The sequence below is a fragment of the Mytilus californianus genome, unplaced genomic scaffold (genome assembly GCF_021869535.1).
Source record: "Mytilus californianus isolate M0D057914Y unplaced genomic scaffold, xbMytCali1.0.p SCAF_5, whole genome shotgun sequence".
Classification (NCBI taxonomy): Eukaryota; Metazoa; Mollusca; class Bivalvia; order Mytilida; family Mytilidae; genus Mytilus; species Mytilus californianus.
Genome location: NW_026262701.1, coordinates 31,530,131 through 31,538,277, shown reverse-complemented (window position 1 = coordinate 31,538,277; position 8,147 = coordinate 31,530,131). Strand labels below are relative to the sequence as shown.

Here is an 8,147-nt window from a genome sequence, read left to right as displayed (position 1 = left end):
GCCTTGGGGACACCATACTTGATATAAAGTTTTTCGGAATGAGCATTACCAATATGTACTTGTTGAGTTCTTTCATTCAAATACGATTAAAAAAAAGAAACAGCAGCATTATCAAATCCATAAATTTCAAGTTTTTTACAGAGAATAACATGATCTACTACATCAAAAGCTTTCTTAAAATCCAACAGGACTGCTAAGTTGATATTACCTTCATTCATATCCTGTACCCATTTATCTATGATATTGATAAGGGCAGTTTGGCAAGAGTGTTCTTGTCGAAACCCAGACTGTGCTGGGTGTAAAAGATCTAATCTTTTTAGATAGTCATACAAATGTTTTGAAACATGCTTTTCTAAAAGTTTTGATAACACAGGAAGTACAGAAATTGGTCTATAATTTGTTGCCATGAATTTTTCCCCAGCTTTAAAAACAGGGGTTACTCTTGCATTCTTTAGAACACTGGGTTATGTACTTGTATCTATTATTCTGCTAAAAATGTAAGTTAAAGATGAAGTTATGAAGGGAGCACTCAATTTAAAAAATGTTGGTCCTATGTTATCAGATCAGGCGGATTTACTAATGTCAAGTTTGATCATCACATTAAATAGATCATTTATTGTGACAGGTGGAATTGAAAATTTTACTTGTTTTGACTAAGTAAATTTCTTTTGTACAAATTGAGTTAATTTTGCATAATCATGATTTTTGCTCATACATCTGCCAGTCCTCAGGTTTTCAACACACGATGTAAAAAACTTATTAAAAACATTACAAATATCACTGACATTATTAGTTTTAGCACCATCTTCATTTAAAGGTTCATATGGTTTTTCTTGTTGGGATGGGTTAAGACTGTGAATACATTTCCACAAATCTTTTGAAGCTTTTGAATTTTTACCATTTTTGAATAAAAATTTCTTTTAGATTCATCGATTATGTGTTTTGTCCTGTTTCTCCAAAATTTGAACTCGGACTACATTCCTAGTCTATGGTATTTCTCTCTCATTTTCCTGGCATATGTAATTTCATTATTGAACCATTCAGGTTGTTTGTCTCTTTTTACTCTTTTAGTAACAATTGGTGAATGTTTATCTAGAACTCCATTAAATATGTCATACCACATCTGAATACATGTATTTGGGTGACTTTCATGTTCAATTTTACCAAAAGGTGCAATAGCTAAGTCACTTAGAAAATTTGTCTCATTGAATTTTTTGAAATTTCTGTAAGAAATGGTAGTATGAATATCTTTTTTGATATAAGTGGAATTTTTTTCTTTTCTAGTTAAACAAACTGGATAATGATCACTTATTGAGAATTTAGCAACATGTGATTCTAGTATCAAATCTTGATTGGTGACATAAACATGATCAATTAGTGTACTAGAATCAGGTGTAACTCTTGTTGCTTCTTGAATTATCTTGTTGAGATTATAGGTTTTTAATCAACTTAGCCATTTTTGTGGTTGTTTATTAGGTTTCAAAAAATCTATATTAAAATCACCAACTAGAATAATATCTGAATTATGATTGATGGCAGTTGTAATTTCTTTTTCAAATTCATCAATCCAATTAATTAATGAACTAGGAGGTCTGTTTAATTATAGTGGAATATATATCATTAAAAACAATTTCACAAGAATTTTTTTTTTTTTATTTAAATATGAAAGAAATAGGGTCGGACTAGGTTCCCATGAAATTTATTTCACGCTAGGGTCATTAAAAAAAATCACAGCATAACAGCTGAATGTGTGTGTACTTAGACTGAGAATCTAGCAACATTGCAGCGTATTTCTAAACATATAATAAAATTATCAATGCCTACAGATGACCTAAAACGGAAATTATGTTCGAATTCGGTTAATTTTAAGTAATTATCGTCAAAAAAGAAAGGAAGGACATCCCTAACCTAAATTGATATGTATAGAAAGCAAGAGCGACTTGTCTTTCAGATATACTTTAACTGAATTATATTTCTTTTACTTAAACCATATTTTATTTTAAAAAATCATGCACATGACATATACATATGTATGCAGTAATATATAAATACAAAGGGATTCGGAAACAAGGTTTCCTTTATATTAATCCGTCTCCCTATATATTTCGTTTGATGCAAAATTCTACGAATGTTAAATTTGCAATACTAAACACACTCATAACAAATTTTAAAGAATTATTTTCCAATAGTGTACTTGTAATTTGCCTGGAACACTTTAAAGAAAAAGCTTGCAAAACTGTTCTACAGAGGATTTTAAAAAAAAGTTCTCGATACAACGTATTCACATTAACAAGACCCCATCTTGTTATTCAGCATAAAACAAAGTATAAAAGATCTTGATCTCCTTTCACTATCTATAATTAGTCAATATTCATAAAACATGAACATTCTTATTAAATAAATCGAAATTTTCATTCTAGATATTCGTACAGGGCATTGTTTTCGACTTACCACTTTCAAATTACTTGTCTTCGCTAAAAAAAACTAACTACCATCATGTGTATATTAATGTTCATTTAGTGTAATTGAAAACAAACAAAACAGCAAATGAATAGGAATTGAAATATCCATAAGCTGTGAAAACATCGCCAATTCGGCCTAACGTCTTTCGACGTTGCTTTCAGAATTGGCGCAATGTATTCCCGCCAATTCAAATGTTTAGCGTAAAAATATCTCTCTTCCAGTACGGTGACCCTACGTTTTCATGTTCTTATTTTGTTTAATAACAAACAATGCATATACTATTGAATTTTAAACGAGAAAACATTGGTCATATTTTTTTAACCTTGAATTTTTTATAGAGATTTCACCATAAAAAAGGGCGGAATAATTACTATTATAGCAACTTATCGTTATCATTTGTCCATCAGAAGATGATATTTATAATATCAATGATATAATTTCTAGTAACAACAAGGTTAATAAAACAAACAATTTTATATGATTCGGATTTTAATCAAATATTACACTGCTAATAACTACAAGTCCCGGTTTTCAAATTTCATGAAAAAGAAGACGTTTTAAACAATATTCCTGACATATGAGTTTGAATATCCTTTTAGTATCTTCCGCCTCTTTTTGAGAGATACTTATTAAAAAAACTATGTGAGTTAATAAACTTTCTGACAAGTTCGGCACAAATTATGAAATAAGAAAATAAGTTGCAGATGTTTAAGTTTTAAAAGCATTTGTAGATTTGTCAATTAAAAAATTATTTTAATTATGATTTGTAATGAAACATAATTTGGAGTAAACATGAAAAAAGTAAGATTTAATGTATGAAATTGATATCAAATTGCAGTTATTATAGAAATTAGCAGCTTAACGTTTGCGTCCTCAGCTTTAAACAACGAATGTTAATGATTTTCGTCAAGAGCAGTTGTCAGTATTTGATTTAGAAGAAATGTGTGTTAAGTGTGACTTAGTACAGTAACAATATACGTAAAAAATACAAATTCCGGAATATAACTTACCAAAAGTCGGATTCCTAATAAAAAGCTTTGCTCGTCAAACAAATGTTCAAAACAGATACAGATTCTCACCAGATTGATAGATATCAGCTCAAACGGTTCAATCCCTTTATATTGACTAGCATTGCATAATATCAGCGAATATTAGGACTACGGGAATATTTATAGATTTTCGTAACAATTGTTCTGATTCAATGTGAAGTTATTCTAACAATGCGAACAAAGCGTCAAATAAAAATCGCGTTGGTTAACTGTCTGAGTGATAAAGTTACTAATTGTCATTTTAAAAGTCACTAAAACAAAAGACGTATACGAATACTAATATTTCAATTATGTTCGTTTATAATACACAAGGAAGCTAACCGTGAGGTATCAATTACAGTGTGTTTTTAGAATTTAACAAATCTTTTAACTTTTATATAAATATTTCAAGAAATGTATACATACCCAGGAGATCGGATATATCTATAAGTATCTTTCTAAAGATTTTGTATGACTCGGTCTTCCCATCGTCCTGGGAAACATGATTTTATTGAACAGTTTCTGATTCGATAAAGTTTTATAGTTTGAGTTAGTCTATGACCGATACAGTATGTGACAACACCACGGAGGAGGGAGAGGGTATGGAAGGCATATTGTTTTAAACAATAGGAAATGCAGATTATATAATATGAAGACCAAACTGTAATTGTATAATACTGTGATGAATTGTTTTCTTTCAGCGAACATATTTTTACATATATAAGGGGCAATCAATTTCGCAATACTAAAGCAACGGCCTGTGTCACACAAATTGAATTGCATTATCCTTATCTTAAAAACTATAACGTTGTCTTATCCTTATCTCAAAAAACTATAACGATGTACAAACAGTGACTACATCAAAAGGGTAGTTTCAAACCTTATTTGCTGGTATTGCATCGATTTCTTTAAATTCATTAGTTGCTCTTACATCTGGTCGTTAAACCGAATACAATACATTCAGTATGTAATTAACTATCAAACCTTCCAAATTTTTTCCACAAATTTTAGTTTGAAATGGAAAACACATTATTTTGGCTTTTTTTAGATGCAAGTCACAAAGTATAAAGTTAAAAAACTGAAAAAAACTTCATCAGATTCATTACTGGAAACACTTTAGTATGCAAGAATCATATTGAGTCCAAGTACTTTTCTTAGAAAAAATCGTAAAGGGTTCCGCGGGACCCTGTGTCTCGCCTGGGATTGCTGCTGTTAATGTTACGGTGTAATGTTGATTGCTAAAAAGGATGTTCATTTATCAGTAACATACATAAAAATTTATAAAAGTTAAACCTTCTTGACACGCTCTATAATGAAGATTACGAAATTACGAAGCATCTGTCTTAAGTTGAATTAAATTTCTAGAAAGTTTGCAAAGTTATTGGTGCCTTAAAAAAATTGAAACCATATGCATGACGGTATCCCAATGTCAAATGCAAACAAAAAACGAAGTCCTTTGATCTTTGCTGGCTCTGTAGATATGATAAATGATTTTTATATAGATCAACTATACAACTGTCACAATTTAGTTCCAATCTAGTTGATAAAATCTTTTTTTTTTATCTTTTATTACAAATTATATTTTACACATGATAAAATGGTGATACGAACAAAGAGAGGCAACTCTTATCATCCTGCTTTTCCCTGTACAACCTTTACATTATCAAACCAATAATTGTTTAGATACTTTCATCTTTATTTTCACACTATTAAACACAACTGATATATTAAAACTATCTTAAAAGATTTCAGCCTCAGATATGAAAAGGATTAATATGATTTTGAAATGTATTCATATAATATTTCGTACATAAATGACAGTGCATCATAAGCCTCTAAAGGCTGGTTGGGATATAAATATACATGTTTATTGACTACATATTTTTAGAATTGTAATATATTGTATTTCATGTACATGTTCCAATTTGTACTTTCAAATAAAAATATCTATCTACCTATTACTGTCTTATAATCATACAAAAGCTTAAGTTAAAGTTTCGTAAAACTCCACAACAGCTTGACAAAGGTATTGATGTCACAAGTACTTTAACCTTAGACTGCATTGCTTCTCCAAGTTAACGGAAAAATACAGAGTCCTTTCACACTCAAAATACGGAAACTGTCATTTGATCCTGAAATAAGCTTTTGTCCATATTTCATTAAATTTCATGCAGGATTGAAAAAGTAATTGATGTATAACCTTTACTACAGACAAAACATAAATGTTGACGCCGCCGACAACGACGGAATGTAGGATTGCTATAATTTCTCGCTTCCACGACAAATTTAAACAAATACGCAATATTTGTATATTTCTTTGTCATGAAAAAACCGTAATATACCTAACAACACAAATAACGCACCACATCATACTGTACTTTTTAGTTTTCACAATTTTTTTGTTTTAGATACAAATTTGTAGAAATATATTATATTTGAAGCATAACCTTCAAAACAATGCAGATTTACAGAGACATTTTCATTTTTGTAGTGACAATGAAGATTTTAACCTCAAAAAAAAAAAAAATCAAAGGCAACTTGGTTATTAGTCAAGAATTGATTATGAAAATGAAAACCAAAGTTATTTTCGTTGTTTTCTGGTCAAAAGTTACACACGACTTTATTTTTCATAAATTAGGCAACATTGTTTTTGTGTGTTTTAAAATGTGTTTTTTTGAGATGTCAACTATTAAAATTAAAATAAAAAATCTCATTTTCACAAAATGTGGTGTGTATGACTTCAAAAATGTTGTGTCAAAATTTGACTCATTTCGATCACTTTTGAAAGAGTAATATACAATAGAAAACTATACTCCAACGAAACTAATAGAGGTTGTGCGTTTTTTTTTTGTTGGGTATATCATACAGTGACCTCTGCGGTCTATTATGTATATTTTCTATGAATTTACCTCGTGTCTGCGGAATGTATTTTATCTTTCAAAAATTGTTTCAATTTCTCTTCAAAATACTGTTTTTCGTCCTTCAGTTATACAAATCATTGGTGGACGCTAACTTAACAATTATAATCAGCATATATTTTTAGAAGCAAAAATTATTATACATGTATATTAATGAAGTTGGAAAACAGTACATGAGACAGCAACCGAAATCACAATAAAACAGAACGTATGTAAGTCTGCAACTTAATATGATATCAATTGGATTCTTAAATCTCCTGTCCGTGCAAACACAATTTAAAGGACGATGCAGTCGGTATCTATCTTCTCTATGTATGGTCCAGGCACCGATTTTAATTAGACGTATTTAAGGGATGTTCACTAGCTGTCAAATTTATATTCATCGACTCAAAATTGAAATTATCATATTTGATTTATAACATACTAAAACGTATATCCAAATTACAAAAACTCCAAAATATACAATTTACAATGCATGGACCGTTGTAATGGATCAGCATTGATTGAAATACGACTCGATATAAACATAAACATAAACATAAATATAAATGCACAGAGAGGCACGTGCATGTCGTTATACCCGAATAAGAATGATCGTGTTTGTGCAGAATCAGTCAACGAATTGGATCTTCGAAGTGGCTCCCTAGTTTCCATGACTTTCCAATGTTCGCATTCTTAATGTTTAAATAATTGAGCATGATTTACACATGCGTAACCCATCTCTAGTGTAGAGATTGAAGGTCGAGTGAATAGGTAATGTCAAATCATAAAAATACAAATGTTTTATTCTCGAAGATTTCCTCTGCTATTTTTGAAAAAAATGGGAGCAATTTGGGTACTCGGTGCAATTTGGGTACTGTGACGTTACGTTTATTGGAAAAATTACCACAAAATATTGTAATATTTACGACATTAATGTTTTATAAAAAGACATATCTATATTGATATATTTTTAAGGCAATTGTGGTTGAAAATTATTCAATTGCATTTTCTTTCCTCTGGTTGACCTGCTATATAAATCAAGACTTCTTTTATATTTGTTTTTTAGAACAGAATTTTTTTTTGAGAACAGCAGTTTAGATTGTACTAGAGAAACAATAATTTCTTCATTTTTTGAAAACATTTTATATCTCCAAATTTTATATAAGTAACAAACAATTCGAACTTAAGAAAAAGGTATAATGCTGTGTCGATCGAGGGCTTGAAGAAGATTCTATAGAAACTCAATATCTACCCAACAATAGTTGGATTACTTTTTATACTCGGTTACAAGGAGTACTTGTGGTCAACCTTAAATTCGGAATAGGGTTTGAAATTTAGAATAGAACAATAATAGAAGTTTTGCTAATTTTATTCTGAATTGCATTGATGTCTCAGTTCATTTCTTCTAACTTGTATGAATATAAAAATAAGATAATGTGGTATGCTTGCCAATGAGACAACTCTACACCGGTGACCAAATGACATAGAAGTTAAGAACTATAATCGGTCACCGTATAACCTTCAACAATGAGCGAAACCCATACCGCATAGTCAGCTATAAAAGGCACCGAAATGACAAATAAGGCATGACTACGTCGTTCAAACGGGAAGGCAGATGAAATACATTGTTTAAAACCACACTTCTCACTGCAACGTGCATTCTGATGAGTGCTAATTGTGCATCGTATTTTCAAAATCAATTCAAATTTCGTTTTAGTTGGAACTCATCAAAGAAATATATTATGGCTGCAATGAC

General features: G+C 30.1%; 2 protein-coding genes across 6 annotated transcripts in view; both read right to left on the bottom strand.

The window, feature by feature from the left end:
• LOC127700211 (uncharacterized) overlaps positions 1-3,612 on the bottom strand; it is a 34,529-nt gene extending 30,917 nt beyond the window's left edge. For all 3 annotated transcript variants that reach the window (XM_052203628.1, XM_052203630.1, XM_052203629.1), the window contains exon 1: positions 3,474-3,612. The gene's annotated coding sequence lies outside the window, so the exon portion shown is untranslated. The remainder of the gene's footprint in view (positions 1-3,473) is intronic.
• Positions 1-8,147, bottom strand: part of LOC127700210 (uncharacterized) — a 289,648-nt gene that overhangs the window by 174,471 nt on the left and 107,030 nt on the right. The gene's annotated exons all lie outside the window — the stretch shown is intronic.